The sequence below is a fragment of the Lissotriton helveticus genome, chromosome 5_1 (assembly GCF_964261635.1).
Source record: "Lissotriton helveticus chromosome 5_1, aLisHel1.1, whole genome shotgun sequence".
NCBI classification, from domain to species: domain Eukaryota; kingdom Metazoa; phylum Chordata; class Amphibia; order Caudata; family Salamandridae; genus Lissotriton; species Lissotriton helveticus.
Window position 1 is genome coordinate 973,820,830 of NC_136065.1, and position 15,138 is coordinate 973,835,967.

A 15,138-nucleotide genomic window follows, 5' to 3' on the forward strand; every position below is an offset into this window, starting at 1 on the left:
CCGCACTGGACCTGGCAGGGGGTAGCTGAAAACTCCCCAAGACGAACCGCCTGGGTCCGGTCCCTCAGGAAGGATGAGAGCCAGATGAGGGCCGAGCCTCCAATGTCCGCCGCCCTGACACGGGAAAGTAAGATGGAGTGGTCCACCGTGTCAAAAGCGGCGGACAAGTCAAGGAGGACCAGCGCCTGAGGTTGACCTATGTCCATACCTTCTCTGAGGGTGTCCAGCACCGACACCACCACTGACTCTGTCGAGTGCTTAGGTCGAAACCCAGCCTGGCAAGGGGCCAACACCCCATTTTCCTCGACAAAGGAGCTGAGCGCAGAAGTGACGTGTTGCTCCAGCACCTTACCTAAAAAGGGTAGCAAGGAGATGGGGCGGTAGTTAGCCAAAGCAGAGGGATCGGCTCCTGTTTTTTTTAAAATGGGAACAATAGAGGCAGATTTTAGTGACTGGGTCACAACCCCCTGGGCCAAAGAATCATTAAGGAACCTAAGAGGAGGCAGGGTACAAACAGAATAGATCTGCCGTAAGATGTGTGCAGGGCAGATATCTGCGGGGGAACCGGATTTGATTTTTGGGAGAAGAGAGAGAAAAATTTCCTCAGTAAGAGGAGGAAAAGAATTGAGAGAGGCTGGGACAGGGGGTGGCTGGGGGTCTATGAAGAGGGGGGAAGGGGGGGGGATGTTAGATTTGATTGTCGCGATTTTATCCACGAAGTAGAAGTTCAACGAGTCGCAAAGTTTCTGAGAGGGAAGGGGCTTTAATGAGGTCCTGTCAGAAAAAGCCAGGTCATGGGTGATGGAGAAAATCTCCTTGGGTTGATTCTCAGCCGCCAGAATTTTAGCCGAGAAGTAAGCTTTCTTAGTCTCTATGATGTTTTTTTTGTAGGTCCCTAGGAGGAGGATGTAGCGGGACTTGGAGGTGGGACAATAGTCCAGTCTCCATCTGCGTTCTGCTTGTCGAACCATAAGCTTCTGCTCTTTCAATTCTTTGCTGAACCACCGATTGGCGTCTTTAGGGCACCTAATCGAGGTGCGCCGAAGAGGGGCCAAGCTATCACTTCCATTCATAAGCCAGGAGTCAATGGCCTTAGCTTGCGCTGCAGACGCCAAGCCCGACAGAGAGGGAGAGGAGGCCAGAAGTGAAGAAGTAAGGTCCGACAAGTTAACCTTGCCCCAGTTGCGAGCCCATGAGTTTTTAGTATGAACAGGTATCTTGGTCGGACAAAGGCTAAGAGAAAAGGAGATTAAAAAGTGATCAGACCAAGTGCATGGAGTAACAGTGAGTGAAGAAAGGGGACAGTTGAGAGACCAAACTTGGTCTAAAATGTGGCCATGGATATGGGTGGGGGTGTGGACTAGGGAAGTGAAATTAAGTGACAGAAGGGTTTCGGAAAATTCCTTGGATGAGGCGCATTCCTTAGGGTCCAAAGGCCAATAGTTAAAGTCCCCAAGGACCAACACTGAAGCATAATTAACAGCCAGAGTGCCAAGTAATTCTTGAAAGGCGGGGAGAAAAGACGGAGTGGGTTGGGGTGGACGATAAACCAGCACAACGGCTAGGTGAGGGGAGAAAGAGGTAGAGCGGACCACAACGTGGTCAATTCCTCCCAGGGGGGGTGAGGGAAGAATCTGGAACTGAAAATCAGTGCGGGCAATAAGAGCAACGCCTCCACCCGTTTTCCCGGCAGGGCGGTCAGCACGGATAGAGTAATAGGTCGAAGGAAGGGCAGCCAATAGAGACGGAAGAGAAGACTCACAGAACCATGTCTCAGTTAAGAGTAGGAGATCGGGTTTATCCGTGTCTAAAAGTATGAATAGTTCCTGGTGATGTCTAATGGCTGACCTAGTGTTTAATAGAATAATGGACAGTGGGGGGGAACGGGGGTCAGGGATGGGCAATGAGTGGAGAGCTGGAGGCGAAACAATAGGAAGAGGGCAGCCTTGTGGACAGGCACGACAGGGAGAATGACAGCCCATGTTGATGGTCCGTTGAATAATGCGGGGGTCGAGGGGCCAATGGCCTTGTAGGAGAGTAAGATCAGCTGAAGAATATCGGGTAAGAGGACCAGGGGTAATGGCCCCTTGCCCCGGCCGGCCGCGGACGGGCGCAGACGGGCTTAACTCTGGCGCGACTCCGGCGCGCCTACGTCGCGCCCGCTGCGCTCGTCCGCTGCGCTGACGCATAGTGGTCGTTTAAGTAGCCGTGTGACTAGGGGGGTGTGGCTAAGATGGGACAGGCCGACAACCCAACCCAAGATGGCGCCCGCAGTCGCGGATGACTGGCTTCAGTCGGACTATGAAGGTAAGTGTGGCGGCTCGTAGTCAGCGGGCCACTGGGGGAAGGTTAAAAGCGATGTCCTTACTTACAGTCAGCAGGACGGATGAGGCAAGAAATAGAAATAAAATTGCTCGTAATCAGCATAAGAGACCAGGGTTTAAGTTAAAATATCAGCGCTCCAGCAGATGCGCGCGAGCCCTCTGCCACCGGGCTGCGAGCTATGTTAGTGCGAAGCTGTCAACTTTTATATAAATGAGCACATGCTAGTCGTAAATAGACCATCAGACAGGAGGCCTGGGATTCACTCCATGAAGCCATTGTAAAGAAGGATTCAAGACTTTTCTGTAAGATTGTAAATGCCCCCTTCTTTCAGCAGACTCATAATAGCCTTATCAATATTGTTATCTCCCCTGTGAAATGGATTTACCACTTCGCCACAGTATATAGAAGTGATGGGGCACCCGCCTATTGGATCCCCGGCAACTGTGGGCTTCTGCCCAGTTGTACCTGTGGGGAATCTGAGGAAGTCAGAAAAGCCCTAAGTCAGACCATTGCCAATAAAGCTGTGGGACCGGACGGAGTACCAGCCAATCTCTTCCTGGCTAATCCCGATCTCTGGGCTCCAGTTTTAACCAACATCTTGAGCTGTAAAGCTCATGTAGGCCCACCTAAATCTTGGGCCACTGAGTCAATAGTACCCATCTTCAAGAAAGGGGATAGGGCGAACCACAAGTGCTCCCAGCCAATCACGCTGATTGATTGTTCTTGTAAGATAATGAGTAGGGTTTTACTGGATCGACTAGAAACCTGGGTAACTCAGAGAGGGAAGCTATCTGATATCCAATATGGCTTTAGAAGAGGCCTATGAATGGTTTAGCAGTGCCTCAACCTATACTTGCTCAAAAGTAAATACAGGTTAGCCAAGAATGGATAGCTCTACCAGGGATTTATGGACTTAACAGCCACTTTTGATTGGGTAGACAGAGGTAAACTGTGGTAAAAAATGCTAGCTATGGGTTTACATCCACTACTGGTTTACATCTTAGTGCAAATGCACCAAGACGTAACTGGCAGTTAGATATGGAGTAGATGGGAACTTTCCCCTCTTATAAAAATGAATTGCGGAAAACGACAACAAGGGTGTGTGTTAGCCCCGTTTTTATTCTGTCTATATATTAATGATCTAGAGAATCAACTTGGTCAAGGGCAGGATGATGTCCTGAGGATGGGTGCCAGAAATCTGCCAGCATAACTTAATGCTGATGATTGTGTTTGGATGTACAGGACTGGGTTGGGTTTGCAATTACTTTTAAGCTGTTTTAACGATTTTTTGTGTGATCTTGGTCTAAACACTAACATGGCCAAGTCCTATGATATGGTTGCTGGGCGGACTACTCACCCAATAAAAAACAGTTTTATTAACAGCGATACATTACATTATGTGCCAACCTTTTCATATTTAGGCACACCTTTCGACCAGAGAGGAATATGGTGTTATCTTATGAACGCCAGGAAGAGCTTCTTTGACCGAAATGTGGAGGAATTATTCAGTTTTGCAAGGAAGTTGGGCTATAAGGAGGCAGATTCCTTAATTACCATCCATAAGGCCCGTTCCGTCTTTTTATTCTGAATGGGACGGGAGTATGGGGCTTTTGGAATTCAATGTGCCTACAGACAGCAGAAAATAATTTTCTTTGACGTCTTCTGGCAGTTCCTAGCAGCCTCCCAATTATTTTATGTCACAAAGAGTTAGGTCTAATTCTGTTAACGCAGCGTGCAAAAATTGCCCGATAATGTTATGGCACTCTCTTTGGGTTAAAGAAGAGCCTACGCTTAACCACGCATTAATATCAGATTGTCTCTGCGTTGAACGTATGAAGGAGGTTTTGCCATGTTAGGAAAATGTTAGATAAAGTTGGAAGAGGGGAATGTTTTGGTAGGGCAGAACAAATGGTAAATACTTCAAAATACCAGCTGAAACAGGATTTGTTATCTATGTTAAAATTAGAAAATGAGAGTATAGAACTGGACAAGAAGAAAGTCCAGGAGTTCTTGACACTGGTTTGTACTGAAAATATAGAACCTTATTTATTGTTCCCTCTAAGCCACTCTGCAAGATTTTATTTGGTTAGATTCAGGTTTAGCATAGCTCATTTCTTGGTCTCCTATCCCAGTAAGGCATATTGTGACGCTGAGCTTCAATTGTGTCCGTGTGAATCAGGGTCTAAGCAAAATATGGTGCAATTCTTCTATCAGCTATATTCTGGGCCAAGGAGAAATTTCATTATTCTACTTTTAAAGACTCTGAACATAATGAAATGTAGACCGGCTCCTAATTACTTACAGCTTTTGAAAACAAAAGAAATATGTCAGATGGTTCATAACTTCATACATGCATAGTTTAGTGGGAAAATGATTAATATGCTGTTTTGTTCTGACAATAAATGAAATTTTTATGTAAAAAATGTATTTTTCTATTTTTGGCTTTTATTGTGTGGTAATGAGATTAATTGATGTTTATTGATTTATGGTGACTTTTGATGTCCAATGGGCTTGATATATGTTGTAATCTGCTCACCACGATGGATGTTATTAAGGTTTACTAACTTGATCTGTATGCACTTTAGCACATGAGCACTTTGCCCACTGATTTCTATTTTAAAAAACCATCATGAATTGTTTTGATTCTTTGTTTTCATTGTATACATTTATGAGTTATGCTTTAATTGTATTTTAAGGATATGCTTGATGTACTCTTTTATGGTTATGAAAATAACCTATTAAAGAATAAAGAATAAAGAAAAGCAATTAAAGTTGGCATTTTCCTCAAGAAAATGGCCTCCAAAAGATATTTTCACTAGCAGGGCAGTTCTTGTATTCTAGAAAATATCAAGGGGCATGTTCTAAAGTTTAAACTGTAACTCTTGAAAGGAAATGGCTAAAAAAGTCATTAAAAGTCTATTTTTTTATTTTTTTAAATCCATTGTGAGTGTTACGTTGAATTAATAATAAACATTTAGCAATGCTAACTTTTAGAAAGTTACCTTTCACCTGCCTGATCCTCCAGTGACTACCCAAAACCTGGTGTGCCTGTGTTTGACCTTGGGGAGATGGGAAAAACATTCCCTGAACAGAAACAATGGCCTGGGTAGCAAGAAGTATTTTTCTTCCCATTGCAGGAAGACCGCTTAAGATTGACCTGGAAAAATGATTAACTTATAAATGGTCTGCCCTTTAACAGGTAAGGTGAGACCTGGGGAAGACAAACCTTCCTTCCCTAGAAAGGCTGCCCACACCCAGTGGGAGGAAAGCTACCGCCTGAAACAGTTTTTGGTGACCACAAAGGAGGAGGCAACTTATTTTCTTGAGGATACTTTTGGGTGTTCACATAGGCTCTGCACAAGTTAGAAAAGGGTTCCCTGCCTTGGAGTTAGGAGTAAGATGAATTGCAGAACTGAATGTAATAGGCCAAAAGGAATTGCAGAAAAAGTAGGTAGGGTTGCCCCTAGGAACTTTTACCCCATTGGTTAGGGAGGAGCCAAGGGTCCCCTCATCTATTAGCTAGTACCTAAATACGACAACCCAAGGCACCCTCCTCAGAACGCTTTCTGGGGCTCAGAAATATCAGAAGATGACTAGACCCTGATCGTTGTAACGTGAGAGGAGCCCTGAAGGACTGGGTCTGCTCACTCTTGTAGCCAGGTCAATGAGATTGATACAAAGAGACAGTGGGCTTACCTCCTGTGTCGCTACAGGGACATATAAGCTGAAGAACAATTTTTACCTGGATAAGAAATTACCCATTTACAACTGGACCTGCATTGGGTCCTCCACAAGGCTTTTGCTAAACCAAGCCCTGAAGTCCGAAGAGCTCCAGGAAGCCTAGGAGCCTTGGGCGAAGAGCTGAGGAAAAAGGGCTTTCCACTGTAAAGTTTTGGGACTGGGACCAACCACCACAACCAATCTGGGCTGAAGAAACAGGTTTGGCCTGCTTGCAGCTTCTCAGCAGCAGCAAATCTATTTCAGTGGGCCCTCGAGAAGAAGGTATCTAACTCTGTACCGCCCTCTTTGGACACAACTTGCTGCCTTGCCCCACTAGAGACTTCCAAGGTCCATTACAAAGATTACGTTGCAAGTTAGAAAACTTGATTGGGCAAATGCACAAAAGGTATCTGACCAATACAATGATTCTTGGTGCAAAAATTAACTTTCACAATCAGAGCTTTTACCGCCAAAATCAATTACTTCAGTGGGACCTTGCTCAATGCCTCTCTGACTTAGGTGAGACCTTCCTAATTACAGCCTGCTGCCTTGCCACACTGAGAGATTCTGACTTTCATCATAAAGAGTAACTCCAAAGGTGAAATCCATGACAAGGCTGTCCCGTTTTGGGTTTCTGACCTTGGGATCCAACACCGACATTCTCAAAGTGTGCCTAAGGTCCCAGTCTACCACAAGCATAGACTGCCATTGGCACTCAGTGTGTTCTGGAGCTGGTTTTACTTTAAGCTTTCAAAAATACTCCTAACTCAATTTCTCCTTTTTGGATTTGTGTTGTTTTTGTGTTGTGTTTATTAAAATGTACTCTATTTTTCTAAAATCTTTTAATGTTTGGTGTTTTGACTTCATTGCTGTTTTGGTACTGCATAAATCTTTTACACAATGCCATATGGTAAGTGTGTCTGCTCTGTGCCATTGGTACCAGGGGTAGAGTTCATGTTAATTTATTGACTTTTAGGGTTCAGCCTGACAGGATGGTGTTATTATTCTTTCATGTTGATGAAACCCATCACAAATATTCCAGTTTCTTACAAACTTCAACACACTGCAACAACTCAACAAAAATACAACCACAACACCACCACAAAACAATGGAACCAAAAACCAATATTACCGAAAGGTGCACCAAAAGCTAAAAAAGACAATTGCATTGTGATGATTTGCTGTGTGTTTTTCCATTTTTGTGTGGTGTTGTCTTGTCGCTATGGTTTTTTTGTTGATTTGTAGTATTGTACTCTGCTGTTGTATCAGTTTCTGTTGCTGCATTGTTTTATTGCGTTGTGCTGTTTATATGTTTGTCTTTGTTGAATTTGTGCATCGTAAGTATTGTTAAATTGTTTGGTGTTTATGTATTGTATAATTATTCTGACGGTGTTCCCAAGATGTATTGTTTTGTTGTGTAGTTTTAAGTAGGTGCTGGGTTGTTCGTTGATGCTTGTTGTTTCATGTTATGTGTGGTTGTGATGTGTTTTTGTTGTGTTTGTGTTCCAGGTTTAGTTTATTGTGATGTTGTTTTGTTCTGTGTTCCTGTGTCATATTGGTGGCATTGAGATGTATTGTATGTTCCAGTATTGTGTTAGTGTTGTGTTGTTCTTGTGTTTGTGGTTACATGTGTTTTGTTGTGCAGTTGATATATTGCTGTAATGTGTTTGTGGAGTATTTTTAAATGACGCATTGTTTGTAGTTTGTTGTGTTCATCTACTTTGGTGGTTGTGTTGTTTGTGTGTTTGTTGTGTTGTGTTGTAGTGTTGTCAGGTTATCTTCTGAGTTGTTGTTTGTTGATAATGTTTTGTCTGTTGTGTGGTGTGCTATGAGATGTGAGCAGTTGTAGCATGTGTAAATTGTTATTGAGTTGTGTTACACTTGTGTTGCAGATGTTCTGGACTAGTTATTGTTGTACTGTAATTGACTGTTTTGTTGTTTTTGTCTGCAGTATTGTTGTTTAAGGAGTGAAATTAATGAAGTACAGTTTATCAAGTGATATCATGTCAGATTATGATGGTATTGTACCATGACACTCCCAGAATCCTGAAATTCTGACCAGGAATACTATGTCCACAAAAGTACACAACACCACCCTCTTATTTATGTGAAAAGTCTGCAAATACCCATAATATAAACTGCTGAATGAAATGTTGCATTTTGTTTATGGATGAAGCATAATATAAAGATGTAATACCTAAATAATGCGAGAAAACAAGTTGGGATACTGGAGGCTTTTATTAGAAAGCCATTTATAAGTTCTCACAGGTAAATAAACAACAATATGATACATTGTTGTAAACTGCTTCTGCAAAGATAACTGTTTTTTTTTTTGCTTTATCATTTGAAAATGATATTTACCTTGATCTCTGTTCCTCTGAAGAGCCTAATTTAGAGTTTGGCATACAGGGTACTCAGTAGCTAAGTGGAGAAGTATCCTCCCAGCCAAAGTCCTTGATCCGCTTGCCTTCTCTAGAGATGGGAAGACTATATTCCATCACAGAGTCCCCGTTTCATAAGGCTCCATAAGTGGAAGACTTCCTCCAATGGCCCAGTGAAGTAAGGGGCATCTGAGGAAGGACATCACACCGTTTGCCCTATTTAGGGTGTACAGTGAAATGCCTTTTTGTTCCTACCACGAAAAACATGGCAGTGAGGGATAGAAAAAACACCTGACTCTCATTAACTGTGCTATACTTTCTTTTTAATCCTATCATCTTCTTAAACCTGTGACTTCCCCTCACTATTAATATCTGATAGGGCTTCTCATAAGCTTTCATATTTATTAATACATTCTAAAGCTTTCATATTTATTAATACATTCTAAGTACATGGTTAAACGTGCCTTGGAATTTCTGGATTTTATCTATGAATTTTCCTTTTCTTTTATGGATACTTGGTTGAAGGATACCTCTGGCTCTAAGTAGCCATTTGCAGCACCTGGCTGTATGTTAAATTACCCACTTTGACCACACATCCCATGGGAGTGGCGTAGGAGCTATAAGTAAGTACACATTTAAAGGTTTTGCCATTTTTCTTCGGGGTCAAATGCTTTGACCAAACTTCTCTTGCTCAATAGCCCAATCAGTTCATCACCACTGTGTTCTCTTGTTCACCAGCCCCATTTGCCAATCTTCTCTTGTATTGCCTTTCCCCACTGATGCTTAAATCTGATAACATTGTCCTTTTTGAAGTTATTAATTTTGGAATTGGCGATCCTACAATAAAAGCAACTAGTGACCTTGTAGAAATCAATGCGTGGCAATTAGCTCAATATGTCATGAGATTCACTACTGTTTGAGGTTAAACAGTTCATTTACTTTTTTAAGTTAATATTGTATTCAATGTACTTTGGCACAAGACCTTAACTGGTCAGACAGCAACGCAATACTGTTTTCTCTCAGCTACCATCCTGCCCCAAGGCCTCTTCAAATTTAAATCATCAAAGGCTCAGAAGAACTTGCCATAAACTGATTGGTGGTTATATGCATGCTCTAATTAATTCATCGATTCCTGCATTCAATCAATATATAGACAGCTTTTATATCAACTGGATTATTACAACTCTAGATGCATCTATGCCCTTAAAAACATTGCCCCTCATAAAAATTTCTTCATGCCATGGTAAACAACTGACTCAGCTGAGTCTAAGAGAGGCTTGAAACGGGAGAGCGTTTGGCACAACTCCCACTCCTCTGGTCCCAGAAGGATCGATGCAGATGAATTCGGAAACACAAAATAGTACTTCATTACATACGCATTTCTATTTTAAGTATATACAAAGATAACAAACTCAGCATAGAATCTCAAGTGAACAAAACAGCTTGAACCTGTTTTTCCCTCACCAGAGCCTTAAGAAAGATTCTCCCAATGCACCCAAGCCTGGACAGAATCCTAGTGGTAAGAAGTGTATCCTGAGCTAATTACACTACTGTAACGCTCTGCTATTTTGAGCTCCAAATTTCTTACTTAAGAGACTGCAGATAGTTCAAAAAATGGCTGCAAAGCTGGCCCTAAATAGACCACGTAGGTCATCTGCCTCCCTGTCTCTAAGGGAGCTCCACTGGCTCCCTCTGACACTGAGGATACAGTCGAAATTGCTCTGCATTGTGTTTGAGGCAATATACAGCCTTTGACCAACCCCCCTACAAAAAGAATTTAAGTGGCCTACAATCCCCATCAGCTAACCGGGCAAGCAGGTCCAAATTTAAAGCAACTAGATTTGTAAGAAGAGCATTCATTACCAAGGCAGCTCGACTTTGGAATGAGCTCCTGATCACCCTAAGACAGACAGAAGATCTATTACAGTTCAGAAAGAGACTTAAATCAAGGCTCTTCCCAAAGGAGTAAAACTGGTTGCATGATGATACCCAACAATCACTCCTCTGTCCAGGAATATGCGTCAATAGGTGTAGGCATGTAATACAGTGCTAGGAGACCCGTGGCATGACAGTATGCTTTATAAATAAATGTAAAATAACATATAGAAAATGGAAAAATCTTAGCTTGTCGATCAGCTTGTGAGTCTGTTGTCACCAAGTACTAATCAGTCTCTTAAAACCATTCTGACTTCTTTCAATCTAGGGTTAATAAAACACTTAGGCACCCATTCAGAATATGGCAGACAGTTCATTGGTAACCCAGAAGCTTGGCAGAAGACCGGCAGCCATACTTAGAGATCCTCGCCAGGTAGGCATGGATTTTTTTGCCTACAAAATACCTGCCATCGTGGGGACCCTTCTCAAGGTACTGACTCTTTTCTGAGTGAACAGTGTTTAGTGTCCCCTACTCTGGTAGGATTTTACATTTTCAACTAAAGAAATCTCCCAAAGTGGGAGCGTTTTTATTGAACAAAAAAAGAAATATACCTGAAGTGCTATGAGTTTTCTCCCAGTGCCTAGGGAGGGTAATTTCTTAGGTTTCCTGTATGGGACTGCCAGGCTTCCCCATTTATCTCTGAATTGGAAACAATACATCAGAATATCTGTCATAAGTAGGGCAGATGGGGTATAGTACTTTAGAAAATGGACCAATGTTAAATGATCCATCACTTAAAGCTTTTCATGTTGGAGCAAGAGTATGGTATGCGACTAGAAACCTGGCATTTTCTCACTGTAAATGGGACATGCTTCAAATTTTTGATGGAGAATCTCATCCACCAAACTCTAAATGCAGCCCATTTGTACGTTTACTACATTTTCATATGTATCCATGACACTTTATATTGCTAAGATATGTTGTAGTGGTATCAGATTCTTCTACCTCACTCCCTGCATTTGTTTCCATCTCCGAAGATGTGGTTCTTTCTAAGAGAAAATCAATCACTGCAAGTTCTCCCCTCTATCCATGTCCTATGAAGACTAATGAGTGTGCTCTCCTCACAACACTCTGTAATTTCTCTTTTGAGTTTTTGAGTTCTGAGTGGTTCCTTGAAATGCAGAAGGACCTCTAGGTGTGCCTTCTTAAAAATATATCCACTACTGATCTGAATATCATGGGCAACTATTGTCAGATCTCTATTCTCCACAACTATGAACACTCAGCTCCGGATATCTTCAAAATGATTAGACTTTTAGTCAGATGAACTCCGGCTATCATTTGCACAGTAATTGTTTCAGTAACAGCGGTCGATGATATCTGGAGGGAAACATCTATTAGAACGCAGGCATTATATCATAGTGCCTTTAAAAAGTTGTCAGTACCAAGAATGCAACGTTACCACAAGTTCCATCACAGCACAAGTCCTTATAACGATTGGCATTATGGAATGCGGAGTTGGACTGGTGTCTGATTTTAATTCCAACACCTTCCCTACTGATACACCGACTGGAGTTGGAATAGTAATTTAAACTATCCAAAGTCCAGCGTTTCCTTAAAGCGAGTCGTGATGGCTTGTGTTGTAATGGAACTTGTGGTAATGACAAAGTCATGGTATTGTTGCGTTTTTAAGCCACGTGTAGTTTTGGCATGCATGGTAACAGATGCTATTCATATCTGGATTATCTTGAAATAAGGAGGTGAAGCTGCTATGGTACTGTTGGACCCCTCAATAGCACTCATCACCATTTCCCATACCTCCTTGCTGAATTTTGTTGCCATCATGGAAATGATAGATCTGCCATTAAATTTGCTGTCACCCTTTCAATATCCACTTCAATAATGATTTTAGCAAATCTGAGTGGGACATTACAGGGCTTGGCCTTGAGCCCTACCCTATTTAACGTCTTTGTTGCTTCTCTCAGCTCTCTGATTCACTCTTTTCACATGAACATTTTGTGATTGAATAGTAACAAAACCTCCCTCAAGCCAATTTCAAAAGGTTTACCCTTGCTGTAGCCAACTGGAATATATCAGCTCTGTGAGACTGAACACTGACAAATCAGAGATATTGGGCTTCTGAAACCAATCAGTGTAGACGCACAGCAGGTGAACAACTGATCTGGGGGTCCTTCCAGACCGCGCAATTTCTGAAAGTAGTATTGGAATCATTTTGGATGCACACTTTTTATTCAGAGCACAAATATTCAAGCCATCTACAACTTACTTCTTTATGTTTCAAGTATAAAGAAAATTGCTCATCTTCTTCGAGTCGATCATAGATAGAAGATTGTCCAATTGCGTATTACATTGTGCTTAGAATATTGAAATGCTTTTTATCTTAGACTGCTGGCTGTCAAATTGACAGACTTCTGTGAATTCAGAATGAATATCAGTAGGTATCATGCATGCCTTTACTATTCAAGCTTTACAACGTGTTTACCGTTACAACACGTTTTATCACATTGTTGTATTTTGACCACATATTGGACGTGCTAATGACTGATTTGTATCTCATATTTAGATTTTCCAGTACATTACCCCTAAAATCACCCATTTTTTTAAATTAAAAATGGGACTTAAGCTTTTTCTTTTTTGAGGGTATCCTGCCTAAACTCCCATTTTTAATGCCTTACTTCCCTTACCACTACCTATCCTGAACCCTAAAACACCTTATTACCTTTTAACCCTACCCGTCTCTTACCTGAAAACACCTTTCTACTTCTTACCCATACCCAACTCTGAAACATAAAAAGCCTTACTAGCTCCTACCTGTACCCAACCTTTAGCCCTAAAATCCCATTACTATCCCTTTCATCACCGATCCCTGTACCCTAAAAACCCTTATTACCCTATCTCTTCCCATCATAATAATCTCTTATCACTTCTTAACCTGACACATCCCTGAATTATAAAAAGAAACCTTCATTATCCTTACCTATACTCCTTGAAATCTAAAACACTCTTACTCCCTTTACAAATACCCCTTCCTGAGCCCTAAAAAACCCTTACTATCCTTTATCCAAATTCATCCGTGAAACCTTACTACTTACTACCTTTTACTGTTTGCCATCCGTACATTCTATAAAATCCCCTACTACCCCTTACCCATCCCTGAGTATATATAATGTTTCCTAAAAGTAAAACTTACCTGTATAGTGAGGTCCCGCAATATAAAGCACCAAAAAAATGTTTACGTGCATGCTAAAGACTCTGTGGTAAAAATGCTGTGTGGTGACATTGAAAGGAAAAAAATGTGCTGTGTGATAATATAATTGGTGTATGATAAAAGCTACATACCATTCAGAATGCCACATCCCAAATGGTCTTGGGTGAAAACAAAAGACCTTCTCCCTTGACTCGTCTGGCCTCTTTACAATGGCCACCTAATAACTTATGATACTTCTTTAAAGCTCTGTGCCTTTCTCACTAATCTCTTTATGGAAATGCACCTAGCTACCAGCAAACGTTTTCTGTAGGCTACACTGAGACTAGCTCTCAAACTTGTGATTGCCCTACTGTTTCGTTGGACCTCGCTGAGTGGGAGTGATTTTTCGTTAATCACCAGCAAAGCTTAAATTCCTTGTCATTGCTTTTGCGTTCAACCCTTAGCTTCTGTGTTTTCATAAACCGTTTGTAATACATTTGTTTGAGTTGCTTATGCATTATGGCCGTCGTTGCTCCCTGACTTGTGTGATTGTGTTTAGGCTAGCACAGGACAGCCTTTGTGTTGTAGATGTGTATACTTTACAAATACAAAGATTGTTCAAAGAGTTAAACTGATTTTGCAATAGCACTAGACAACAGTATTTTCGGCGCTTGAGACGTGTGTAGTGCCCCGATAAAAGCACTGGATGGGATGGGAGGATTGTTTAAATATGTCCTATGAGCACTGTTTGTGCACAATTTCCCTCCCAGGATCTGGCATATAAGGCCTAAGTGGTTGTTCTACACACACATACTTCCAGAAAAAAGCATTAATTAATGCCTATTGTATATATATATATATATATATATATATATATATATATATATATATATATATATATATATATATATATATATATATATATATATATATATATATATATATATGTGCTTATAGGACATATTTAAACAATACTCCCATCCCATCGTGTGCTCTTATCCGGGCACCACACATGTCTCAAGCCGAAAATACTGTTGTCTAGTGCTATTGCAAAATCAGTTCGACTCTTTTAACAATCCCGACTTGAGCTCCGTTCAGAAGGCCTAAGGTCATTCTCTCTCAGCCCCAAAGCTCTCACTCCTGAAATGGCTGTACCAACTTCTGCTTTCCAGCAAAATCACAGACATCTTCAACTGGGTCTTGGCAGTGCCATCCTCCCAGCTCAACCCAAATGTACCACTTCCCCTCACGTGGCTCAATATTCAGCGTGCCTCAGAAAATGCCTCTTTTTTGCAGTTAGGTTTGTTATTTCTGCTTTGAGACATATTGATCAATTTCTTGTCGGTGAGATTCACCAGCCTTCAGAGTAAATCCCATGACGCCGCTCAATGCCAAACATAATAAAATCCCCAAGAACTCATGTCAGGCATTGGAGTGCATTTCAGAAAAGGGATATATGGCTTCCCTTATGTATGAGTCTCAAGGTGGTGGTGGCATGCAGCTGTTTTCTAGCCTTCACCATTGCTCAACCAATCTTCATATTTTCTACCTTTTTTTTGTTCAAATATCTTTATTGCATATTTTAAAAAAAACAAGAAAAAACATATATAGTACAATAGCAATATATC